Source organism: Herpailurus yagouaroundi, unplaced genomic scaffold (genome assembly GCF_014898765.1).
Source record: "Herpailurus yagouaroundi ecotype Mexico unplaced genomic scaffold, PumYag 28, whole genome shotgun sequence".
Lineage (NCBI taxonomy): Eukaryota > Metazoa > Chordata > Mammalia > Carnivora > Felidae > Herpailurus > Herpailurus yagouaroundi.
Window position 1 is genome coordinate 114,016,032 of NW_024412376.1, and position 27,454 is coordinate 114,043,485.

A 27,454-nucleotide genomic window follows, 5' to 3' on the forward strand; every position below is an offset into this window, starting at 1 on the left:
TGTGTGTGTGTGTGTGTGTGTGTGTGTGTGTGTGTGTGTGTGTGTGTTTGTGTATGTGTGTCCTCACAGCTGAAGTGAGTCTTTTATAGTTGGGTCTTGTGTTTTTTTTGTTGTTGTTGTTTGTTGGTTGGTTTGTTTGTGTTTTTTGTTTGTTTTAATCCATTCAGCATACTATGCCTTTTGTAAGAATTTTCTCTCTCTTGCCATCTTGTTCAATGTTTTCTAGCTGATATGTGGTTCCTTTGTTTCTTGCCTCTTGCTGTCTTCCTTTGTGAACTGATGATTTTCTTTAGTGTGGTATACTTTGATTCCTATCTCTTCTTTTGGTTATCCCAAGGCTTACTTGAAACCTGATAGAGATATAAAAGTTTACTTTCAGCTGATGACAACTTAACTTTGATCACACATAAAAACTCTACCCTTTTACTCCCCCCTACATTTGGTGTCAAAAATTACATCTTTTATATTGTGTATTTATTAATATTTTTATAGTTATTGCTCTTTTAATTTTTAATGTTTATTTTTTGAAAGAGGGAGCATGATCGTGGGTGGGGCAGAGAGAGAGGGGGGACAGAAGATCTGAAGCAGACTCGATGCTGATAGCAGAGTGCCTGATGTAGGGCTTGAACTCACAAATCTTGAGATCATTACCTGAGCTGAAATCAGATGCTTAACCAAATGGGCCACCCAGGTGTCCTTATAGGTATTGTTCTTTTAAATACCTTTGTTTTTTAATTTTTATACTCGAGGTATGTGGTTAACACACCACCATATTTAACCATTAAAGTATTCTGAATCTAACTATTACTTGGCTTTACCAGTGTGTTGTATATTTTACATGTTTTTATGGTACTAATTACTGTCCTTTCGTTTCAGCTTGAAGAACTCTCTTCAGCATTTCTTGTAAGGAAAGTCTAGTGGTGTGAAATCCTTTAACTGTTGTGTGTTTAGGGATGTCTTTATATTGCCTTCATTTCTGAGAAACAACTTTGCTGAGTAGAGTATTCTTGGTTGGCAATTTCTTTTCTTTCTTTTTTTTTTTTTTTGTCTTTTATCACTTTGAATATATCATTGTACTCACCTGGCCTGCAAAGTCTTTGCTGAGAAACTGATAGCTTTATAAAGGTTCATGCAGGTGTAAAGATGGAATGGCTAACATGTATGAATCCAGTGGTGCAGGCCACTAACTGGAGATAGGGTCGAATTCAGGCCCACAAACAGTTGTGAGGGTTTTTCTGTCTATGTGCACTTCTAAGGCTGCAGGATGTAACCATGAATGTGCATACAAGTGGTGGAGGCCAGTGACAGAATTCAGGCCAGTGGCATACTGAGCTATGGCTGGAGGACTAGTGCCAAAAGTGTGCACACGATGGTAGGGGTCCACCCTTGGGGTCTAGACTGGCATTTAGCACTTGTGCAGTGGCAGAAGGCTGGGCTATCTGCCTGCCTGTTTGGATCCCAGGTTTTGGGAGGGTTTGGGAGGGACTAGGAAAGATTTAGATGGTAGTGTCTGCAAACATGTATACCTGTGAGCCTAAAACTGGTGGAATCTGTAGGGGCTCTGTAGAGGCTGTGCTGGCTATTGGTTTCTTCAGTGGCAAAAGACCCTGGGGTCCTCTGAAGAGCAGGTCACTGGAAATTGTGGTTACTCCCACTGCATGGTTGTTACTGGTAGCCCCTGTTCTTCCTTATTTCCAGCTATCTCTGTATATCTGATAGTTGCTGGTCTCTGGGTGGGGTGAAAACTAAATGGGTTTTTCCTATAGTGCCCTGAATGGCTACAGAAGTTAGTCATTCACCCTGCATTCACTTTTCCAGTGGTAGGAGGGAAATCTTTCTAGCTGGCTTGTTCCTTCTTGGTGCTAAGCAGTGTGAGTCTGGGTGATGTGATGATGCAAGCAAAATGAAGCTGTTCTGCTTTTTTTTGTGTAATTATTATCAGGTTTTTCTGTCATTCCTTTTTTTAAAATTTTTTTAATGTTTATTTTTGAGAGAGAAGCAGAATGTGAGTGGGGGAAGGGCAGAGAGAGAGAGAGAGAGAAAGACACAATCCAAAGCAGGCTCTAGGCTCCAAGCTGTCAGTATAAGGCTCCAAATTCCAACATGGGACTCGTACCCACAAACCATGAGATCATGACCTGATCTGGAGTTGGATGCTTAACCAACTGAGCCACCCAGGTGCCCCTGTTTTTTATTCTTAAGTGGACACCTTTGCTCTCCCAGAGCTGTTTTTGTTTATAGAAAGCTATCTTAAATCTTTATCTTTGGGTGGGAGTAACAGAGGCTGGGGTTTCCTAATTCACCATCTGGTGATGTCATACTTCTTGATTATGTTTTTTTCTTTCATGGAGTTTTACCTACCCATGTGCCAGTGCAAGTTGCTTAATTCTCTTAATTTCTTTCTGCTAATTGTTGTTAGTGTATAGAAATACAACCAATTTCCATGTGTTAATTTTGTTATCCTGAAACTTTATCTAATTTATTTATTGTAGTAGATTTTTGGTAGAGTCTTTAGGGTTTCCTATGTATAGTAGGTCATCTGCAAATAGTGACAGTTTTACATCTTCTTTACCAATTTAGATGCCTTTTATATCTTTTCCTTTTCTGATTACTATGGCTAGGACATGCAGTACCATGTTGAATAAAAATGGCAAGAATAGGCATCTTTGTCTTGTCCCTGATCTTAGAGGAAAATACTTTCTGTATTTCACCACAGGGTATGATGTTCGCCCTAGGTTTACATGTATGGCCTTTATTATGTTGAAGAATGTTCCCTCTAAAACCATTTTGTTGAAAGTTTTTATCATGAAGGGATGTTTGATTTTGTCGGGGCTTTTTCTGTATCTATGAGATGAACATGTGGTTTTTATCCTTTCTCTTGTTAACATGATGTATCATATTGATTTGCAAGTGTTGAACCACCCTTGCATCCTTGGAATGAATCCCATTAGATCATGGTGAATTATTTTTTTTAATGCATTATTGAAGTGGTCTACTAACATTTTGTTGAGGATTTTTGCATCTATGTTCATGAGAGATATCAACCTATAGTTTTGGGTTTGTTTGTTTTTTTCTGTTTTTTCCTTTCTTGTGTTTCTTTTCAGTGTCTTTGATTTTGGTATCCGGCTAATTCTGGCCTTGTAGACTGAATTTGAAAGTTTTCCTCCCTCTTCTGTTTTCTGGAATAGTTTAAGAAGAATAAGTATGATCTCTTCAAATGTTTGGAATAATTCGCCTTCAAAGCTGTCTATTCCTGGACTTTTCTTTGTTGGGAGTTTTTGATTACCAATTCGATTTCATTACTTGTAATTGCTCTGTTCAAATTTTCTATTTATGATTCAGTTATGGAAGATTACATGTTTCCAGGAATTTATCAATTTCTTCTAGGTTGTCTAATCTGTTAGCATACAATTCTTGTTAATATTCTTTTATAGTTCCTTGTATTTCTGTGGTGTCAGTTGTTATTTCTCCTTGATTTCTGATTTTGTGTCCTCTCCTTTTTTTCTCTTTTCTTCTTGATGAGGCAGCTAAAGATGTATCGAGTTTATCTCTTCAAAGAACCAGCTCTTTGCTTCAATGATTTTTATTGTTGTCTTTTTGAGTCTTTGTTTCATTTATTTGTGCTCTAATCTTTACCATTTCCTTCCCTCTACTTCCTTTGGGCTTTGTTGTTTTTCTAGCTCCTTTAGGTGTAGGGTTAGGTTGTTTATTTGGAGATCTTTCTTGGTTTTTGACACTGGTGTGTATTACTATAAACTTCCCTCTTAGAACTGCTTTGGCTATTTCTCACAGATTTTAGACCATTGTGTTTTCATTTTCCTTCATGTATTTTTATATTTCCTTTTTATTTCTTCAAATGTGTTTAGTAGTATGTTGTTTAGCTTCTACATGTTTGTGGGATTTTTTCAGTTTTTTTTTCCTTGTATCTAGCTATTCTTATGTGTTATTCTGCATAAGACATTTTAGAATAATTTTCACATCTTCAAATAATTTTAAAAATTATAATTACTCTTGGGGTTTTGATATTCTTCAAAATACAAATGTGCATCCTATGTGTATGAAGGAGGATTCATTCTAATTGTATACTGTGACATTAGAATTAGCTATCATACATTCATTTATTCATTTAACTATTGTTAAGTGCCTACCACATACCATTTCCTGTGCTATGCATTGGGAATACAAAATAATGTAAACCTGTGTTTATGGAAGAAACAGAGAGGAAGAGAGATAGGAAATAAAACAGATAAATATATTCCACATATATTTGTCAGCTATTCCCACAATAATAATTTATGAGTTGCCATAAGACCTGGTGGCTTATAGCAATAAATAATTGTTTTTCTTGATGTTTGGTCTGTCAGTGGATTCAGATGATTTTTCTTCAGGGTTCGTGTAGCCTGGGCTTGACTTGAGGCTGCAGATTGGATTCTTTCCCACAGGTTTCCTCATTCTCTTTTGACCAGCAACTGCTCAGACATGTCCTCCTCCCAGAATTTGGGAGTCCTAGGGACAAATTGAACCTCAGACTTGTGCAAAGCTTCTGTTTACATCACATCTATTTACATCCCATTGGCCCTGTTAGGTCAGATGGTCAGAGAAGGATATTTTGCCTTAAGATACTTGACAAGAAAGTAATCCATTGAAATGTGTTAGAAGATGATAAATTGTATGGTTAAAAAAAAAACTGAGCAGGGGAAATGGTATTGAAGGCTTTGAGGGATTAAGTTGCAATTTAAATCATGTTGTCTGAATAGTCCTCACTGAGATGGCATTTAAACATAGATCTGAGGAAGGTGAGGGAGTTCTCTATGTGGATACCTCAAAGAATAGCAATCTAGACACAGGAATCACCCTATGCATAGTTAAGGTGTGTATTTGTATACCATTTCAAAAAACAAAAAGTACATAGAATGATTGGAGTAAAGAAAGGGAGGTAGAATGAAGTAGGATAGGAATTAGAGATTTAAGTGGAAGCCAGATCTTTAGAGCTATGTAGGTTGTTGTGAGGGCTTTGGCTTCTACTGAGTTGAGGAACCATGGAAGGATTTGATCAGAGGAGTTACATGATCTGATTCACTCTGACTTAAGTGCCAAGATGAGACTGTAGGGGAGTAAGGGTAGAAGTAGGAAGACCAATTAGGACACTATTGCTGGAGTCTAAGTGAGAGATGATGGTGGCTTGGACCAAGGTTGTAGCAGTGGAGATGAAATTATATTTTGACAATTTTTATGTTTAAAGATATGCTCAAAAGTTGCATTGATTGAAATATGTAAGAAAATGGTTTGGAAACACTAAAGAGTATTACTGAAACTACCTACAGTATGATAGACTGTATGGAATACATTTTGGCTTTCTCTGCAATTGATTTCTTATTGGGTTCTCACCAATTCACAACTGCCAACCCTCTATATTTTAGTATCAAACTACTTACAGCTAATTGAAAATCTTTTATGCAACACATTTCTTCATGCCAATCCCTATGATATTATATGCCTCAGTGAATGTGATACACATGGTTTCCACATTCTGTAAATTTATCCTCTAATCTGGGAAAGAAACAATACACATATATACAAACTTTTATGTAAACATGAGTTTAGAGGAATTCTCTGAAAGAAATTAATGGAGTGATAGTCAAATGTGTGCAAAGTATGTGCAAAGGGACATCAAGAGAGGCAATATCTATGCCAGGGCCTAAAATTTGAAAAAACAGCCAACTTTGCAAGGAACAGGAGGAATAGATTCACCATTTACACAGAGCCAACAGCTCTGGCCCTGATAAATGTGCTAAAATATATGCCTGATTTTTTATAAATGATAATGCAAAAGTGTATTTTATTACTGGTTTAAACTTGTACTTCATACACTAACCAATTTGGTGCCTATTAAAAGAAGAATAAAGAATCACTAGACTGTCTTTTTGCACATTAAAAATAATCACCATAGTCACATTTGTCTCAGAATTTAACAAAGCTATGTTCTCTTCATGAAATATTATATCCAGGATATATCTTTAAAATTGGGAAAAATTAACTATTGAAACACAATTACTTCATATGATAGTGCCATAAATAAAGCCAGTTTTATATGGTATTTATGAGCATAGGCTTGGAAGCTAACCAGACTGAGTGGAAAGCAGGCTCTGCTCCTTATTAGTGGGGTGACCTGGAACATGTTACTTAATCTCTAGGTGTCTCAGTTTCCTCATCAACAAAATGAGGGTTGTTGTGAGCATTATATTTATATATCTCAAATCTGTCATCATGCCTGGCATATGGAAAATAATTCATAAGTTATTTTTATAGCTTGTATTATTACATAGCCCCATATCTAATTAATTTTAATAATGTAAACTTTATAGCATGTGAGAGAACCCAATGGGAAATGATTTTAGAATATTAACACATTGTGAATGATAGCATAAAAAGTATTCTCTAGAGAGTTATCTAGGGAGTGCTATAGCAATAACCATAGTTTGCTTGAACTATTCAAGTTTCTCTTCGATTGTGGGGTAATCCTAGATATTTAATAGTAATTATTTTTTTATTTTTTATTTTTTATTATTTTTTATTTATCATAGTAATTATTGAAGTTAATAGAAAATAATTCTTGCATATAACCCATTAAATATTAAATGAATGTACCAAATATTTCTGGGTCAATTAACACATAAGTCTCTATTTCAACTATAGGCAGAGGTAAAGTTACTTCTAAAAAAAATACGATGCAATCATAAAATGTCTCATCCAGGGTGAAAGAGAATTTTAAAAATGTCATTCTATATCTTACTCCACTTTCAAATTATGAGCTGTATTTGGCAAATCAAAGAGAGTCTTTTTTTTTTTAAGTTTATTGATTTATTTTGAGAGAGAGCATGCACACACCTGTGAACAGGTAGGGACAGAGAGAGAGGGAAAGAGAGAATCCCAAGCAGACTCCTTACTCTCAGTATGGAGCCCGATGTGATACTCAAACTCAGAAACCATGAGATCATAACCTTAGCCAAAATCAGGTCAGGCACTTAACTGACCAAGCCACCCAGGTGCCCCAAATCAAGAAGAATCGTGAGCAAAAGTCCTAGTGGACAAAACTACAGTAAAGAAGGTCTGTACATAACACTGCTTTATTAATTGTATTTAAAGAAAGGAGAGATATAATTATTAAATCCAGTAGTGGGCAAACTCATCTCATCTAGATGCTAGAACTTTTTTGGATAGTAATCCTTTAATGTACCTTGCCATTTAAATGTGGTATTTCTTAAAAAAAAAAAAAAAAATTAAAAAAAATGTGGTATTTCTTAACTAGTTTCATTTTCACACATTAGTTCTAATAAAAAAATTGTTAAAGTTATTTAACAGTGTTAAACCAAGTGGTTTGGGGGCTACAAAATAGAAGTATGGCATAAGGCTTGTCTTCAAAGATCCCGGAGTCTGTTAAGAGGGAAGAGGCATATCCATGGTGAAGTACAACGTAGGTTTCATGAGAAATGCTTTAGAGGTTCACAGGAAAGAGATTAACATTCTAACGAGGATTTAAAAGCATTGAAATATGAATGCCTTGTGGGACAGAGAGGTGAAAGAGTAGTCTGTGTGGAAGATAGAGGTGCATATATTATATTACACTTAGATGCATTCTATTTTTTTTTAGACGCATTCTTCATATGCACAAGGAAGTATGCTCCGCTATGCTTTTGAACTGGAAGACTCTTATACACATTTTCCAATGTTCAATACAGATAAGGATATAGAGTAAAACAATTTAAAAACTTAAAAAAACAACCAGAAAAAAATAATTTTAAAAAATAGGGCAAGAGTGACAATAGATGGCAAAGAGGTTTTGTCTCATTGTAAGTAAGACCACAGGGAAGATGGAGAAGTACTGGGTTGGAAAAGGCTGGCCATAGGGCTCAGTCTTGGCAGTGCTCCACCTGATACATCACAACTGATATGGTGGGTGGGTAGTAGTAGCTGGTAGAAGCTGATCTTCTGACTTCCAAGGGAAGCTGGAATTCAGACTTGGAATATAAAACATCTCAATTTTTAAAATTTTTATAGTGTATTTATCTTGAGAGAGAATGAGAGAGAGAGACAGAGAGAGAACAAGCGGAGGAGTTCCAGGGAGAGAAAGAGAATCCCAATCAGGCTCCTCACTGACAGAATGGAGCCCGATGCAGGGCTCGAATTCACGATCCGTGAGATCGTGACCTGAACAGAAACCAAGAGTCAGATGCTTCACCAACTGAGCCACCCAGGCTCTCCAAAGCATCTCAATTTTTAACAGTTGGATCAAGCTATTAAAAATGGAGAAAAAAAAAGTCTGAGCCACACAAAATGCCTATGCTGGTTGAATTCAGCTAGAGGGGGAAGCGATTTGTAGTGCTCCCCGAAGTAATGTTTTATTCGGTTTTGAAAGAACAGTAAGAATTTTTACCTCAGTGATCATTTCTAAAAATCTGAATTTGGCTCAGGTTCACAATAAATACAATATAAGACAAGAACTGTCAAGGTAGTGCACATTTATATAATTTATTCTTTCCTTAAAACCCTTCTTTGCTATGGAACTAAGAAAGTGCAGACAATGACATGGATACGTTTGCAAATGTGAGAATATATGCTTCTAAATTTGTGCTCTAATACCTTTACCAAAACCATCAGCGCCCTATGTAACAGATTTATGAACCCATTAGTGGGTGCCATTGCCTCCCAGAAAGAATTTCTGGGAGTTATTAGATATAAAACTTTGCTGTTGCACAAAAGGTGATAAAACATTTACTTTCTAAACCATGGGGATAGTCTAGTCACGACAAATTGAAGCATACGGAGACTCAGAAGTATTAACTCTGTAAGTTGCACTATTTTCTTTATAGACTTCTTTCTATAAGCCCTTGTTTGAAATCTCCTAAGTAGCTGGAGATGAGATCAACAAGAAATCCCAAGGTTCTCCAATAATCAATCATTTTATATGTTTTCTCTTCCATATTTCCATTTTTAAACACTGTTTGGTTGAGAATATAATTTAAAGAAATCCTATTTTCTCATTCTCAAGGAACGAACATGGAAATAAGTGAAAACATAATTTTGAAATCTTTGCCTGGAATATCTAATTGACAGAAGGCAAAATTTTCTTTCACAAAATGTCTTTTCTCTGGTGGCATTGTATCATGATTTCTTATTTAAAACTGTTTTCCAAGGAACATTTTTCATATGAGCCATCACCATAATTCTGTTTCAATGCCTCAGCATCATTTTCAAACACTGACTGATACATAATTTAAGGATGGTTTTACTTAATTTACTGGGTCTTTTTTTCATTTCCTAAAAAATATTTTTTATGTTTTCTTCTTAACTTCCCCTTTTACTCGTATGCCTTTTCTGTCTCCTCCTTTCATTGTATGGGAGCATGTTCCCTTAACCTCACCAAACCCTTGAACTTAATAGATCCCCCAGAAAGCTTCCCGTTTTACTTCTCGCTCTCCCGGGACCGTATTTCATGGCAAAACCCTATTAGCTTATTTTGATGTTTTTATCTTTCTGTGATTAGGAACCAGTCCATGCAGCCAAAACAGACAATTTTCTGAGGGCACTAAGTGGGTTTTCAGATCTCCTGTGAGGAGGAATGAGCTTCAATAAAACATTAGGCCACTACCAAAGTTGACTGGCTTGAGCGATGTAAAATCTTATGTGGTTCCTGCCTTTTACTGTAAGTTTACACTCCTATGAACATTAACTCTGCCCAGCTGTAGTGCTTTAAGTGAAGGTTTGCACGCAAATATGGCCTCCACGAAAGTTACCTCAGGCTAAAGTACTTCCATCATCGACAAAATTAAGCGTCACACTAGGTCTCTGGTGGTTTAGTTGGCCTCAGATTCAGTTGTGGCTCATGTTTTATTAATGTGGTGAGATTGTCCTTTATTTTCAGCCTCCCACAGCAGGTGAGCTTGTCATATTCACTAAGAGAGAACGAGAGAAGATTGCCAACCACTTGCGTGAATTGTTTCCACAGCTCTTAATTTCTGTTGAGAGGCACGCAATATAAACAAAGTTTTACTTAACTGCTGGAACATTTGTCAAGGATTTGATACACGCAAACCTCCATTTCTATACTATACTATGAAAACACTGCAGAGTCGCTCCTCTGAGTAACCCTGTGCATGCCAAGCGGAATCCCAGAACTAAGGTCTTTGAACACATCCTCTGGCAGTAGCTAGTGGAAAGAAATCTGACTACCCAGAAAACTAGACGGGTGGCCTGGAAATAAGTTGAAAATCACAGTCGGCTAGTGTAGAGAGGTTCTGGTCCCTACAGAGATTTAACTTGTCTCCAGCTGAGTTTTTTGTGGTGGATGTGTGTACATGTGCGTGTGTGTATATGTGTGTGCATGTGTATTGGGTATAGAAAATAGCAAATCCTTAAAGTTATAAAGGTGTTAAAAGCTAAGATTTTTAAGTTTCCAATGTGCTAGACAAATCCTCAAATTTTATTCTATTCTCTGTAACCAACATATCAGTGAATGCAAAGATTATCTTTCTTGTCGACTAATAGAAATTAAAAAATTTTGCGGGAAGCCTGGGTGGCTCAGTTGGTTAAGTGTCTGACTTTGGTTCAGGTCATGATCTCATGGCTGGTGAGTTAGAGCCCCGTTCTGCTAACAGCTCAGAGCCTGGAGCCTGCTTCAGATTCTGTGTCTCCCTCTCTGCTCCTCCCCAACTCATGCTCGCTTGCTCTCTCTCTCTCTCTGTCAAAAATAAATAAACATTAAAACAATTTTTAAAAAGAAAAATTTTAAAAATTGTCAATAATTATGAGGAGAATCCTTACTGTGTTTAATCCCTATTGGTATAAGCATTCATCTTTTAAAAATATTTACTGTGATTGCAATTTTTTCTTAAATTTGAGAAGACCTATAGTTTAAAAGAGCAAGGTTACAGATTCTATATTACAAGTAATGACAATTTGCTGATCAATGGATTCTGTATATTAATCTAATTAACTAGGTAATATGAGTTGAGAAAATGACCCAAGTGCATCATTTCTTTTTTTCTTCAAATTACAATACAATAGAAGACTTTTGTGAAAAACATAGCATTGAATTTAAAATGTAAACAGTATGTTTACTTTATGTTCACTTTATTTTCTCTGAAAAATGTTGCAGTCTTGGAACTCAAACTATTCTAAAGGCTATACAACCGTAATCCATAATGTAAGTCAGGGAATGTTTTCTTCAATATCTAGTATATTAATCTATTCATTGAATAATGGAAAAAATAGTTACTATTAGTGCTTTTAAAATATTCTGCCCTCAAATTATCTAGTTTGGCTACAAATGCAAGTATGTTTACAATTTTTTTAGTCTGACTATAAATTAAATGAGTATTGCCAAACTCGCCTCTTTTTTTTTTTTTTTTAATTTGCGCTTGGAAATCCTTATCTATGATTTCTAATTGTGTTTTCATTTACTTACATTTTAGTCAAAATTTCTAGAATAAACAAATGATATGTAGAAGCTGAAGTTCATGACTGAAACTTATAAATATGAAACGCTGCTGTATATATATATACACATATATATGTATATATATGTGTATATATAAGTGATCTAGAACTGATGTTAAAAATCTCATTACTATTTTCACAACATTAAAGTGGTTATCTTTTTAATTGTCACTTGATTATTAAAATAACATATGCCTTTTAAAGAATCATGACATAATTCTAGTATTGGGATATACATATTTTGTATTCTTCTAATTATTGCTTTAATCTATTTCCTTTATATTTAAATATAAAATTATTATTTTAAATGGAGAGGTGATTGTTTTAACTCATGAGTTAAAATAATGTGAACAAAATTATCTAAAGAAACAAACAAACAAAAAGAATACTGTACTTTTAAAAGGACCATCAGTAGTTTCAAATGCAATGCATTTCCAGGTAGAAGATTACTATTTACTGTGCTACAGAGAAGTCTTTCAGGTACCTAATCCATAATCTGACCTCAAAGTAGTTGCTTAATCAAGCTTAACTTAGAACCATTGCCTCAATTCCTGCTCATCAAGGTGTATCTGACATCGCCATTCATTGTTTGAAGAAGAGCATGCCATTCTTTGAGGAAGAACATGTGCTCTGGAATCATACAGACCTAGATTTAATTCCTGTTCCAGGTCTCACTGGGTAAAGAACATTGGGGAAGTTACTTAAATTGCATTCACTTTCTCCATCTATAGCGTAAAGATATTAATAGTTACCAGCTTTAACAGCTGCTCTTTTTATGACAACACATACTAACATAAGGTGCTAGCACTTTATGGTAGATTAAATTCTGAAGGTGTTCCCCCAAGATTTCCGTTCTTAAACACTAATTTAGTTTCTGTTGTGAAGGGACTTTACAGATGGAATCAAAATTGCTAATCAACTGGGGCACCTGGGTGGCTCAGGCAGTTAAACATATGACTCTTGATATCGACTCAGGTCCTGATCTCCTAGTTGTTAGATTGAGCCCTGCGTTGGGCTCTGAGTTGAGCTCGGAGCCTGCTTAGGGTTCTCTCTATCCCTATTTCTCTCCCTGCCCCTGCCCTGCACTCTCTCTCTTTCTCTCAAAATCAGTAAGTGGACATTAAAAAAAATTATTAATTGACCTTAAAATAGGGAGATTATACTTGATTATCCAGGTAGACCCAATGTAAACACCTAGGTCCTTTAAAGTAGAGAAGTTTCTCTGGTGGACTCAGAGAAAGACTACATTTTTGGGTGGGGTGGCAGAAGAGAGATAATAGTGCAGAAGAGGTTAGCGATTCCGAATGTGTGGACCCGCCTTGCTGTTGCAGGAAGGGCCACATGTAAAACATAACGAGGAATGTGGGCAGCCTCTAACAGGAAAGTCAGGCCCTGGGGCTGACAGGGATGAAACAGGGACCTCTCTCCCCTAGCTGCAAAGAAGTGAATTTAGCCAACAACTTAAATGAGCTTGGAAGCAAATTCATCCCTACAGTCTTGGGATAAGAGGGCAGCCTTACTGACATGTTGACTTCAGCCTTGTGAGACTCTATGCACAGCTGAGCTGTGCTTCTCCTGGACTTCTGACCCACACAGAATGTGAGATAATAAATAGCTGTTGTTGTAAGCCACCAAGTTTACAGTAACTTGTTACAATTGCAGTAGAAAACTAACATGTACTTATTTGCTAAGAAGAAGTAATGGCAAGTGTGCAGTTGTTGGGAAGCAAGGATGTCTTTATTGATTGATTTGAATACACATGTAGTGAAGAAACAAAGGCATTAACAGATGACATACAAATATCAAAGAAGCTACTGCACGATAAGATGGAAAACATTCAAACCAACTTTCAGAGAAAGTAGGTGAATTTCTTCTCTCTTTCAAGCCTACCATGGTTACACAGACAAAATCAGGCAGGAATAAGGATGCAGTAGTTGAAGCTATTTGATGTGTCCTAACAGTAGTTAAGCAGATTGCGCACAGGGCCTCGTGTGAGGAAAGCCACGGTGAGAGCTGAAGCTGGCTCTCTAAAGGGAAGGGAATGAAGATAGGGATGGCAGATGTGGTGCTGTGTTGAATAAAGCTTTCAGCGAATTGATGACTCAAGAAACAATTCTAGTGCACATTGCTGTTTATGTAGTCATAGCTGATTTTGGCTTAATACAGAACTAGACTACCGATGTTGGTAGTTTTTCTCCCTGGTGATCCATGTGGTTAACTCCCTCACTTGCCCTTGGTTTCTGTTCAAATATCACATCATGAGTGAGACCTGCTCTGATACTCTAAAGAAGTGTACTGTCTGTACCCCACTTCCGACCTCTCTTTATAACTTTATTTTTCTCCATGGAACTCATGAAGAAAACATTTACTTGTTTATCTCTTTCTTCCATTTGAATGTCTGCTTCAGGAACACAGGAAGCATATTGGTGCACTGCTCTATATCTAGCATGTAGACAATTATATAATTTGCTCAATGATTGAGTGGATGAAAGAGAAATCTAAACTCTTGATTTCGCTTTGAAATACTCTCCTCCATGTTTTCAAAGTACTTCCCTGCATCATTCTGCTTGAAGCTTTCCAAAATGAAAATAAGTGAATCTGGATCAAAATCAATTACAATTAAAACTCATTAAAATATTTCTAGAGAAATGTTGTCCAACAGTCTAATTAGTGAGAATGTTTTCATTATTTTTTTTTGGTATTAGTAATTTTAGCCATCTGTTTAGAGAATGCTTTTCTTTATTTTGTCTACTGTAAATTTAATTCTAAGGACAAATGGTTCTATCCTAATACACTAATGTGTTTCATGCCTCGTGTTATCATCAACACCATTTGCAAATTATGTGTTTTTTAAATGCAAACTCTAATCCAATTGAGCTAGGTGGTAATGGTGGATCCACACTTTTATTTAAGAGAAGAGTTTATTTAGAAACAATGGAGTTTAAAGAGCTACTCCGTGTCATGCAGTAGGATTAGCATTTAGTGCACCAAACTAAGGAAAATAGCAAGGGACTAATGTTTACTGAGTAATGAGAAGGCAGGCAAGTTCTCAACTTTCTACTAAAAGAGCTAGTCTACATATTTGATTTTTTGTCCTATAGCATTGTTTATTAGCACTGTCTAATTTTTCTTATTGTTATGTGTATAAATAATTTTAGCCACGTCAAAACAGAAGAATTCAGATGTTGATATATCTGGGAAGTTTATCATGTCACATTTTTGAACCTTAACATTGTGGTCTTTTTTACTACATAGTTTCACATTTTCTTTGAAATATAAGGCTAAATAGCAACAAGGATTATTTGCATGAAATGAGTCCCCTCTGCGCAGTACCATCCATAAACAATGCATATGGTTCAATAATGCAAGTTGAAAATCAGGGTCCCATTTCAAGATGATGGCACGGTAACATAGGCTAAAATCAGTTCCTAACATTTAATTAGATTTATTTTTATGAAAAGATGCTCAAGATTATTTCACGAGATATTATTTTAAGTTTTCTTCTCGAGTGCAATAATTATTGACACTATTTTCAGCTAACCACAGCATTTTGACTGAGAAGTAATTCTACCATCACATTTCTGTCACGTGGTATAACTAATAGGCTCAATTTTTCCAGCAAAGCGAGTTAGATGTGTAAAACAATTCAAAGCCAGTAAATGCAGTTCCTTGGAAACATTATAAGGAAATGTCACACAATAACATTTACCTGCTATGTTTTATTCTTTAACCCTCAAGCACTTTTGTTGTTTCCTGAGCTGAGATTAGTAACTTAAAAAGCTTTTATTAAACATGTACAATCTAAATGAAACACTCAACCAACTGTAAATTCTCTCAATTAGACTTCCTGCAAATGACAAGCGAGTGTGAATGTGCAATAAACCTTTGAATACCGGTGATTTAGGGCCAAGCAGCACTAGAGGATTTCTAGCAACAGATTGAATGCAATTGATTGTGTGGTAAAAGGCAAGAAAAGTGTGTGGTGGTTCCTTGTCTGCCCTTTCATTCCTTAAATCAAGAGAGGATACTTGAAATGCAAAATTTATATTAATGTGCTTTGAGCAACAACTTAGGGCACAGAAAAGACACAACCACTCCTAGGTTAACAGTTGCATTATTTCAAGTCACCAGACCTCAACTCCTTTTGAGCAATATAAGAATTACTTGTAGATAAGAAAAATTCATCCAATGTGTCATTTATTTGCTTTTTGTTTGTATGGAAGAACAATTTATGGTATTTCTTTATGGACCGTAATAGACTTGCTTTAGACTTTCTGATGATAGAAGCTTACTGTATGTAAAGGAACTGCTTTGGTCCACATTAGCAGTTTTAAAATTTGATGGTGACAGCCAAACATATCTGCCTAAATATCCTATTTGACATTTATATTTATTTTCTGGAGTTCTGTAGTTAATCTCCCGTGGAGAAAATTTTGGGACCTGTAAAATTTGTAGCTCAGTGATATGGTCTTGAAAAGTAAACAATATTTGCCTTTTAAATAGGAAGACCACAACAACAACTTTTAAAAGTATTCTATTTTATTTTGCAATATGTATATTTATCTTTAAAATACAGCACTTAAAATACAGCACTAAATTTTTACTGTTTATGTATGCACACATCATACCAGGTTACATGGTGACAGCAAACAGTCCCAAATCTATGCGACTAAACAGTTTTCATTCTGGTTAATTCCTGTACTAAAAAACTATGAGTTTATCTGAGCAAAAATCATGATCTGGCAGTGCTGAACTAGAAATGGTTAGGAGCTCACTACTGGCAGGAGCTCTGAGAGACCTTTATAGAAAAGTGATGGAAGCAGAACCAGGAAATTATGATTGGCTGTAGTTTAAGCATTTGCCTTATATGGAAAAACTTAGCTGGCTATTTGAGATTGGTTGTCCTGAGGTTTTGATTTCTTAACCTTGCAGGATATACTGGCTTAGATTTTGGTTTGCTTATGTAGGCTACAGAGGCATTAAAGCCACCTCAGTCTAATGGCCTCTTTGTTTAATTAAGTTAACAATTCTCATTCATGCTGGATGTCCATTAGCAGACAGAAACGGGGCATCTCAAACATGGTCACTTAAGGACCCAGGCTGATTGATCTTAAAAGCTGGTCATTACAGTTTCAGAAGGAAAGGAGGAAAGTGAGCTCTGGCAATTCTCAGTCCAAAGGTAATAAATAGATGCTGTGTTCACTTTCCACCAACAAAATAGCTGGTTTGCTTGTTTTCAATTTCCAGAAGACAGGTGAAAAATGTCAAAATACTACCTGACTTTATGGTTCTTTCTTAGCACAGTTTTCAAATCAACCACAACTGACATTGTGCTACTACATGCAAAGGTGATAAGTTGCCAAAATCGTGTACACATATTGATATGAATGTTTATACACTGACAATCTTCGGCTATTCTGTACTGAAGTTGTATCAATTCGCTGTTAGTAAAATAACTCTAAATTACAAAAATTTACCAACTTCAGTGACATGTAAAAGTAAACAATAAGCTCAAGTATATTTATTCAACAGTAAATGAATAAACAACAAAGTAACACAGGGGTTCGCAAACTACTGCCTAATGGCCAAATAAGGCTTGAAAACTATTTTTGTATATTTCATTAAAACTAAGAATGGGTTTTACATTTTTAAATGGTTGAAAAAAACAAGGGAAAATATTGTGCAACACATGAAAATAATATAAAATTCAAATTTCAGTCTCTAGGAGTAAAATTTTATTAGAATTTAGCTATGGCTGTTGGTTTATGTTATCTAAGACTATGTTGTACAACAGCAGAGTTGATAGTTGGTATTGAGACCATATGGCCCTGAAGCTGAAGATATTTACTGCCTTTTCCTTTATGGAAGAAAGTTCCTTGGCCCCTGAGCTAAAAAAAAATATATATATACATCAGCTGACTTAGCTTGAGCTTGCCTGAGATGGCTCTCCTCCACGTCTCTCTCCTTATAGAACGGGCACGTTCCTCTCATGGCAGTGATGACAGGCACGACTATATTTCGTAAAGATATCCTGGAATATCTTCACGAACATATAGAGAAAATTTGGCAATAGAAAAATTTGAAATATCGTATGTCTGACAGAATTTAGATCAAAGATGCCAAAAGAAAAAATAGATCTCCTGGAATAACTACCATATTTTGAATGATTAATGTGTCACAGACACCTGGTGCATATTTTCGGGTTTAATTCTATGCATTGAGATACAAGATGTATTATAAAATTTCCACAAATTTTTATACCTAGTTAGGTAAAAAAAAAATAGGGTTAGAACTTCAGGTCTGTGTGCAATAGGCATGACCCTATGTCGTGGAAAGCACAGGAGAGTTCGAGATTTTGAGTATTGTCCAGCCTAATGATCAGTAGTTCCTCTTTTGTTCACAAAATTGCCTGGTTTGGATGATAAATTAGATGGTCACTCTAGTCTGAGTCCAATGCTTTCAATTGTGTCTCCTTGTATTAAAACAGAATAGGAGTCTAAATGTAAAAGCCCTGCACAATCTACCAACCTTCCTTTTGTCCTTAGCCAAAATGAATTTATAAAAAAATTATTTTAGAAATAAAATCCCTCATGCTCAGGATTTAGGCCCTTTATTTCCATTTTTAGAAGGGAGGAACTTTTCACCACAGTGATCTCAGCATTGTGGGATTCCTTTGAGTTCCTGAACATGTTGAAGCATTATTTTCTTATTCCTTTGGCTTCTGGATATGATCAATCTTGTGTTTTGGAACATTTTTTATATACTTCTTTGTGTTTGTGTTTTGACATTATTAGAGTTGGTCGTATGTGGTTTATAGAACATACATTCAGTAATAGGAAATAATTTGGGGAGACTTTCATACTAAATCTGATTTTGACTATTATCTGCATGAGAACAACTGATCCCTCATTTGTCTACATAAATCAAAGTGGGATATACGTAACACAACAAATGTATAGTCATAACCAAATACCGTTAAATGTAAGACAACGGAGAAATATGGGGTTTGTTTACCTGATTTTCAGTAATAGAAGTTAGAGCTTGAATTACTTACTAATTTAAAGTGTTAATTAAGTCCTTAAGCTTAAGAGTTTACAATTACAGTAAGTGTAGAAATTTCACTACTTTACTGCCTTCTTTGAATGTGTGTTAGTGTTAGTTTTTCTGGCCCCAAACCTAATCATATGCAGAGACCGGTTCTCAATTAACATTTATTGACTAACTGACTGACTGATTGATTGACTTAATGCACAAACTCAATGAACTTGGAAGGTAAATTTGAGTTCTTTTATTAGAATTCAGTGATTAATCTGTTTATATATAACATTTTGTTCCAACTTTTTGAGAAGGAAATTTTACCAATAAAACCATAGTGATAGATCATATAAATTAACATAAGCAAACAGAAAATATAGTCAATAAAATTGAAAGATTTCTTTTAAAAAGTCATGGGAATATAAACAAGAAAGCTTCTCAAGTGGATGCTGTACAGAGAAATATCAGGTTCTATGTTTTAAATTTTTTAAATGTTTATTTACTTTTGAGAGAGATGGAACACAAGTAGGGGAGGGACAGAGAGAGAGAGAGGGAGACACAGCATCAAAAGCAGGCTCCAGGCTCTGAGCTGTCAGTACTGTGAGATCATGACCTGACCCTAAGTTGGACACTTAACCCACGGAGCCCACCCAGGAGCCCCTCAGGTTCTATTTTTCAAATTAAATTTTTGTGTCTCATATTTAAGAAAGGATATAATGTTTTCCCCTTAGCAATTATGGCTAATAATGAACTCAAATTTGGAAAAATAGCCAAACATAAATTTGAAAAAAACTTATATTTCCCATTTGAATTATGTATAAGCGTAGCCACTCTGCTCTTACAGGACTATAATCTTGAAAACACCAGAGGTTGGAAATCTTCAGGTGAAGAACAGATCTTATGTTAACTAGGAGTGGGAGGGGCTACAAGGTAAAACTATGTAGGTGTATGCACTTAAAAGCATATACTGGAAGAACTGAAAGGCTATTTCTGTGTATTTACTAGATTAATGTGTTTTTTTCAATCACGGACAATGCATTCTCCATGTCTTATATTCTTCTTTCTTGATTGCACAATCATAATGGGAAACAATAGATTAGGTTCTCTTTGATGAAAGGGATCTGAGGTGAAAATAGATTCCCTTGGATAAAACGTGCATGTGAGAGTGTACGCATATAACCATGTGTAGCATCCCTCAGTCACATTCATCTTGAGGCAGTTCAGGGAGTTGTCGCTGCTTAAATTTGTATTTTTCAATATCACATAGATAGCGATTGCAAGCACTTTTTTTTTAACGCTTACTTATTTTGAGACAGACAAAGTGCAAGTGGTGGAAGGGTGGAGAGAGAGGCAAAGAGAGAATCCCAAGCAGGTTCTACACATAGTGTGGGTGTGATATGGGGCTCGATTCCATGAACCATGAGATTATGACCAGAGCCAAAATCAAGAGCCATTTGACTGAGTCACACAGGCATCCCCATTATAAAACCTTTTTAATGGGTCATTAAGAAAAGATAAATCATACCCATAATTCTCAAATAAGGCAAGGCTGGAGATAATGAGCTTTAGTTATGTTTCTTTTTGTTATCTTCAGATCATTTTGTCATTTTTTGAGCAGGTGATCCAGGTAGCTCCCAAGTCACTGATTGTCAAATTGACTGTATGTGAGAATACTGATGTCCCTTCCCACATCAACTTTATTAGATTTTTCTCTGTGGCAGCTTGGTCATGATGTTTAAAGTTTTCTAGGGGATTCCCATGTAAACCAGGGTGGAGAACCACTGAAGTAGAGTTCTGTTAGAGAACATTATTTTTCTTAATCTTTAGTTATCCTCCCCAGAAGGATGATAGATCTAAAATTTAAATTCAAGCCCTTGAGAGAGAAGTACAATAAAGAGAAGGGTGATGGCATGCATGCTGGCACATATCTTCTACATTTGATAAAGCAGTCTGGTTGGTCTCATTACCATAGAAACCACTGGGTAAGAACACACCAGTGAGGACTCCTGAACCTTGGCTTCCTTGCTCTGTAAATCTGGGGCCTTGGAAAGACCAGAGTTAGTGCCATATAGAGAGGAGACTGAGAAGGAGCCAGAATGGAAACCAACACTGAGAGTGAGGGTATATTTTTGTTTGCTTGGTTTTCCTAATTCAGAAAGAATTAAACTTCAGGAAATAGAAAAAGAGTTTAAAGATATATGAGATTCTTTTCTCTTTTTTCTTATCCTTGAAACTGACGCTGGGGCACCTGGGGGGCTCAGTTGGTTGAGTGTCTGACTTTGGTTCAGGTCATGATATCACAGTTGGTGGGTCTGAGCCTCACGACGGGCTTTGTGCTGACAGCGTGGAGCCTGCTTTGGATTCTCTGTCTTCTTCTCTCTCTGCCCCTCTCCCACTCATGCTCTTTCAAAAGTAAACATTACAAAATAAAAAATAAAAAAAAAAAACTTACCCTGCAAGAGAAGCAAGCTATAGAAATTAATTACATCATTTATTAAGCATACATTCATGCATGTCATGAGTGAGATATGAATCAGATATACTGCCTTTTTTTAGAGTATATAAAAAATGCACATAAATAACTTTAGTACTAGAAAGAAAATACTGTTACAAAAGTATTATATTTTTCTATTTTCTCTCTAAATACTATTAATAGTTTAATATTTCCCTAATGATCAGCAGTTCTAGATCTGTCCTATCCATATTCTCCAACACTACTTTCAGACAAAAATGAGGGCAGTAATAACTAATATTCTAAAAAGAAATAACCAAAAAAAACTATCCCAATATTTTGATACCTAAGTCAAAAAAACAGAAGCATTTGGTTTCAAGTCCTTTGTGGAGTAACCACTACAAAAATCTGAAAAAACATCAATAAGTAGGGATAGAGGGAACATATCTCAACATTGTAAAGGTCGTATACAAAAACCCACAGTTAATATCATCATCATCAATGGGGGAAAAGTGAACTTTTCATCTACAGTCTGGAACAAAACAGGGATGTCAAGTCGTACCATTTTTATTTTTAAAAACTTGTTTTAATATTTATTTATTTTTGAGAGACAGAGACAGAGTGTGAGTGGGGGAGGGACAGAGAGAGAGGGAGACACAGAATCTGAAGCAAACTCCAGGCTCTGAGTTGTCAGCACAGAGCCCCACGTGGGGCTCAAACTCATGAGCTGTGAGATCATGACCTGAGCTGAAGTCAGAAGCTTAACTGACTGAGCCACTCGGGAGCCCCAAGTCTCACCATTTTTATTTAACATAGTCCTGGAAATCCTAATCTCAGCAATCAGAAAACAAAAAGAAACAAAGGGCATCCAAATTGGCAAGGAAGAAATCAAACTTTCACTATTTGCCAATGACATGATAATATATGTAGATATGTACTTCTATATACCAACAATGAAGAAGGATAAAGAGAAATCAAGGGATCAATCTCATTTACAATTGTACCAAAATCCATAAGATACCTAGGAATAAACCTAACCAAAGTAAAAGATCTGTACTCTGAAAACTATAAAATAATTTCGAAAGAAATTGAAGATGACACAAAGAAATGGAAAAACATTCCATGCTCATGGATTGGAAAAGCAAATATTGTTAAAATGTCTATATTACCCAAAGCAATCTCCACATTTAATGCAATCACTATCAAAATACCAACATCGATTTTTTGTAACTACAACAAAAAATCCCAGAATTTGTATGGAACCATAAAAGACCCCAAATAGCTAAAGCAATCTTGAAAAAGAAAAACAAAGCTGGACACATCACAGACTTCAAGTTATATTACAAATATAGATGAGTTTGTATTCTTAGAATCTTATGTGTAGAATCACTCAGTGTTTTCTCTCTCTCTCCCTCCCTCCCTCTCTCCCCGTAATCTGGCTTATTTTCAAGTAGAATAATGATATTTAGATTGTTCCATATGGTTGCTTATTTATCCATTCACCTGTTGATAGATATTTTGACCGCTTCCATTTATGGCTCTTACTAATAAACCTGCTATGACATTTATGAAAGAAAAAACAACAAATAAGTAGTGATCAAGACAATAGGGCACTGGCACAAAAACAAACACATAGATCAATGGAACAGAAGAGAAAACCCAGAAATGGATCCACAACTATATGGTTAACTAATCTTTGACAAAAAAGGAAAGAATACACAATGGAAAAGTCTTTTTAACAAATGGTGTTGGAAAAACTGGACAGCAGCCTGCAAAAGAATAAAACTGGACCAATTTCTTACATACAAAAGAAACTCAAAATGGATGAAAAACCTTAATGTGAGATAGGAAATCATCAAAATCCTAGAGGAGAACACAGGCAGTAACTTCCTTCACATCAGCCATAGCAACTTCTTATTAGAAATGTCTCCTTTAGTAAGGGAAACAAAAGAAAAAAATAAACTATTGGGGCTTCATCAAGATAAAAACCTTCTGTAAAGGGAAGGAAATAATCAACAAAACTAAAAGGCAACTTATGGAATGGGAAAAAATACTTGCAAATGACATATCTGGTAAAAGGCTAGTAATTCAAAATATATAAAGAACTTATAAAAGCCAACTCCTCAAAAAACAAGCCATCCAATTAAAAAATGAACAGAAGACATGAATAAACAATTTTTCAAAAACATGAAGTTAGATGACAGACACATGAAAAGATGCTCAACATCACTATCAGGGAAATACAATTCAAGGCTACAATGCACTATCACTTCCCACCTGTTAGAATAGCTAAAATTAACAGCACAGGAAACAGGTGTTGGGGAGAATGCAGAGAAAGGGGAACCCTCTTACGCTGTTGGTGGGAATGCAAACTGGTACAGCCACTCTGAAAAACAGTATGAAAGTCCCTCAAAAAGTTAAAAATAGAACTACCCTGACTCAGCAATTGCACCTCTAGGTATTTACCCAAATGTTACAAAAATTCTGATTTGAAGGGTCACATGCACGCTGATGTTTACAGCAGTATTATTAATAATAGCCAAATCATGGAAAGAGCCCAAATGTCCACTGACTGATGAATGGATAAAGAAGATGTGGTATTTATATAGAATGGAATATTACTCAACCATCAAAAAGAATTAAATCTTGCCATTTGCAATGACACGTGTGGGGCTAGAGAGTGTACAGCTAAGTGAAATAAATCTGTCAGAGAAAGGCAAATACCATATGATTTCACTCATGTAGAATTTAAGAAACAAAACAGACATAAGGGAAAAAGAGTAAAAAGGTGGGGGGCAAACCAGAAAACAGACACTGAACTACAGGGAGCACAGGGATTATTATCAGAGAGGAGGTGGGTGGGGGCATGGATTAAATGGGAGATGGGGATTAAGGAATTCACCTGTCATGATGAGCACAGGGTGATGTATGGAAGTGTTGAATTGCTATATTGCACACCTGAAATTAATATTACACTGTAGGTTAACTAACTGGAATTTACATAAAAACTTGAAGCTAAAAAGAAATTAAGGTGTCCAATTTTAATATTCACTCAGCATTGTATATATAATATATACATAAAATAATATAAATATATATAACTATATATATATAGGTCATATCAACAAAATTGTAATTTTCTAGAATTTTTAAACTCCAAAGAACTTAGAAATTATTTAGGAAATCTTTTTATTATTTATTTGTTTTATTCCACTCACATTGGAAAAGTATGACTTTTGTGATATTAATTTCTGGCACTGAGTTAAAAACTCAGGGTCTTAGGATTCAGTTTTGTCTTATTTTAATTATCTCATGATTGTTTTCTTTGAACTGTAAGAGAAAGATCAACTAGATTATTGTTTATTATCTCAACATAATTGTCAGAAACCTATCTGTTTCAGACCTCAACATACAAATTGACGTATTCACAAAAGTAAACATAGTTAAGGGAAGATTCTAGAATATGAAAAATTTATCAAGTAAATATTTAAGAAAAGTTTACCCATTATAAACATTGAGGTTCATGGATTTATTAGAAATTAGAGCTATATGAATACAAACGGTTTAAAATATTTTAACGAAAAGAACACAGCTGCATCAATAGATTAAAAATACAGCATCACAGCTTATAAAAAATTTCATAGTAATAAATATAGCTAAAATAACTATTTTTCAAATAATTTAACATTTTCGTTAAATACTCTGGGAGGTTTTACAAGCAATTTTTAGAAAACAAGAAAAATAGTAGGTAGTATTGCCACATGGTACATTCAAGGAAATGATATCAGGAGACAAAATAGAAATCCCAAAAGATCATACACAGACCACATCAAACTCATGTAACAATATTGAGACTAAAACTATTTTGTTATGTAAAATTGATTAGTTTGAAATGTATATATTAAGTATATTTTTATAGTTTGAAATTGCCTGGTTTCTGGAAGGCAGAAGTTGGAAAATTTTTGGAAGGAGGTTCGAGAGAAAGCATGAGACGAAGTAAAATTATCATTGTTTTCCAAGTCTAGCAGATGATACATTAAAAATTATGTCCAAATTAACCTTTCCAGATTTATAGTAATTATAATATGCAGATTTTCATGTTTACCTGACTAAAAGTCTAGAGGAATTTGAGATTAACACAGACTCTAATATACATTATTTTTGTCAGCTGGGAAAGATATATGGACAAAGGGAAACTAATTCATAAAATAAAAAGACTTCTCTTTTTATATTTGTAAGTGAAATAAAGTAAATTTATGTTGTGTCAAGTCATTTTAGACAAAGTGAATTGGGAAAGAAGTGAAAGTAAATGATCACTTCACAGATGCCTGAAGTTCACATGAAGTACTAAGATTGTGTGAGAGCATACTGAAAATCACCCTGAGTTCTGTTAAATGTTTTTGCTAGCATATTAAAAATAAATAAAAACCTGTCAAGAATGTTTGTTAAGTGGAACTCTGATATTCATGATCTTCCCACAGAGTTTAAATATCACTCTCTATTTCTGAGGTGCTCAGTTATTATATACGCAGCACATTAATAGACATTTCTTTAACCATTCAATTTTTGTGCCTGAAATCTTACATTTAAAAAAAAATCTTAAAGATAATGTTTTAGTAGTAAACACCACAGGTTTTTTCTAAATTAAGATAAATAAATCTAATCTAAATAAACCATGGCCATGGTGTTCTGTGTATAATAATAACATACAAATAATGCCATGCAAATACATAGGTTTTTGAAAGCCCATGTTTCTTACTTCCCAGAAAAGAAAGATTAACATAATGTCTTTCTTAAAAAAACTAAAAACAACAACCAACTAAACTGGAACTGAAAAAGAAATCCCGAATAAAGCATAAATAATTACATCCATTGTTTACGGATTACCTTTATGAATTACCTTTTGCTCATCCAAATCTGAAAATGTTGAGTAACACTTGCCTAAGAATTTTATTTTTGTGAATGTTTATTTTTGAGAGTGAGAGAGAGAGAGAGAGAGAGAGAGAGAGAGAGAGAGACAGACAGACAGACAGAGAGAGGAGCGCAGGCACAGAATCCAAAGCAGGCTCCAGGCTCCGAGCTATCAGCATAGAGACAGAAGTGGGGCTCAAACTCACGAACTGTGAGATCATGACCTGAGGCAGTCAGACACTTAACCGACTGAGTCACCCAGGGGACCCTTTCCTGAGAATTTTAAAAGAAGTAGTTTCTTTAGTTTTTATTTTCGTTCTATTTAGTTAACTTACAGTGTTATGTTAGTTTCAGGTGTACAATATAGTGATCCAATGATTCCATACATTACTCAGTGTTCATCACAATAAGTGCCCTCCTTAATCCCTATTACACTTTATCCCATCTGCCCACCTAACTTCCCTCTAGTAACCACCAAAGTGTTCTTTAGAGGTTACAACTCTGTTTTTGATTTGTTTCTTTCTCTCTCTTTTTTCCCTTTGCTCATTTGTTTTGTTTCTTAAATTCCACATATGAGTGAAAGCCCATGGTATTTGTCTTTCTCTAATTTATTTCGCTTAGCATTATACTCTCTAGCTCCATCCATGTCATTGCAAATGGCAAGGCTTCATACTTATATATGGCCAAATAATATTCTGTGTGTGTGTGTGTGTGTGTGTGTGTGTGTGTGTGTGTATGTATACATACCTAATTATACACACACACACACACACACACACACACACATTCCTTCCTTATCCATTCATCAGCTGATGTATACTGGGGCTGCTTCCATATCTTGGCTACTGTATACAATCTGCTATAAATATAGGGGTGAATGTATCCCTTTGAATTAGTGTTTTTGCATTCTTTAGGAAAATACCCAGTAGTGTGATTACTGGATCATAGGTAGTTCTATTTTTAACTTTTTGAGAAACCTCCATACTGTTTTCCAGAGTGGCTGCATCAACTGTATTTCCACTAACAGTGCAAGAGGGTTTCCCTTTCTCCACATCCTCGCCAATACTTGTCGTTGCTTATGTTGTTGATTTTACCCATTTTGACAGGTATGAGGTGATATCTCATTGTAGTTTTGATTTACATTTTCCTGATGGCTAGTGATGATGAACATCTTTTCATGTGTCTTTTGGTCATCTGTATATTTTCTTTGGAGAAATGTCTGTTCATATCCTCTGCCCATTTTTAATTGGATTATTTGGTTTTGGGGTGTTGAGTTGTATAAATTTTTTATATATTTTGGATACTAACTCTTTATTGGATATGTCATTTGCAAATATCTTCTCCCATTCCGTAGATTGCCCTTTAGTTTTGTTGGTTGTTTCCTTTGCTATGCAAAAGGTGTTTTTGTTTGTTTGTTTGTTTTCCTTTTTTTCCCTGATATAGTCCCAAGAGCTTATATTTGCTTTTGTTTCCCTGGCCTCAGGAGACATAACTACAAAAAAGTTACTTTGGCTGATGTCAAGGAAATTACTGCCTGTGCTCTCTTCTAAGATTTTATGG

General features: G+C 35.3%; 1 pseudogene; it reads left to right on the forward strand.

Moving 5' to 3' along the window:
* Window positions 1-1,276: 1,276 nt before the first annotated feature.
* LOC121040503 (D-aminoacyl-tRNA deacylase 2-like) overlaps window positions 1,277-27,454 on the forward strand; it is a 36,626-nt pseudogene continuing 10,448 nt past the window's right edge.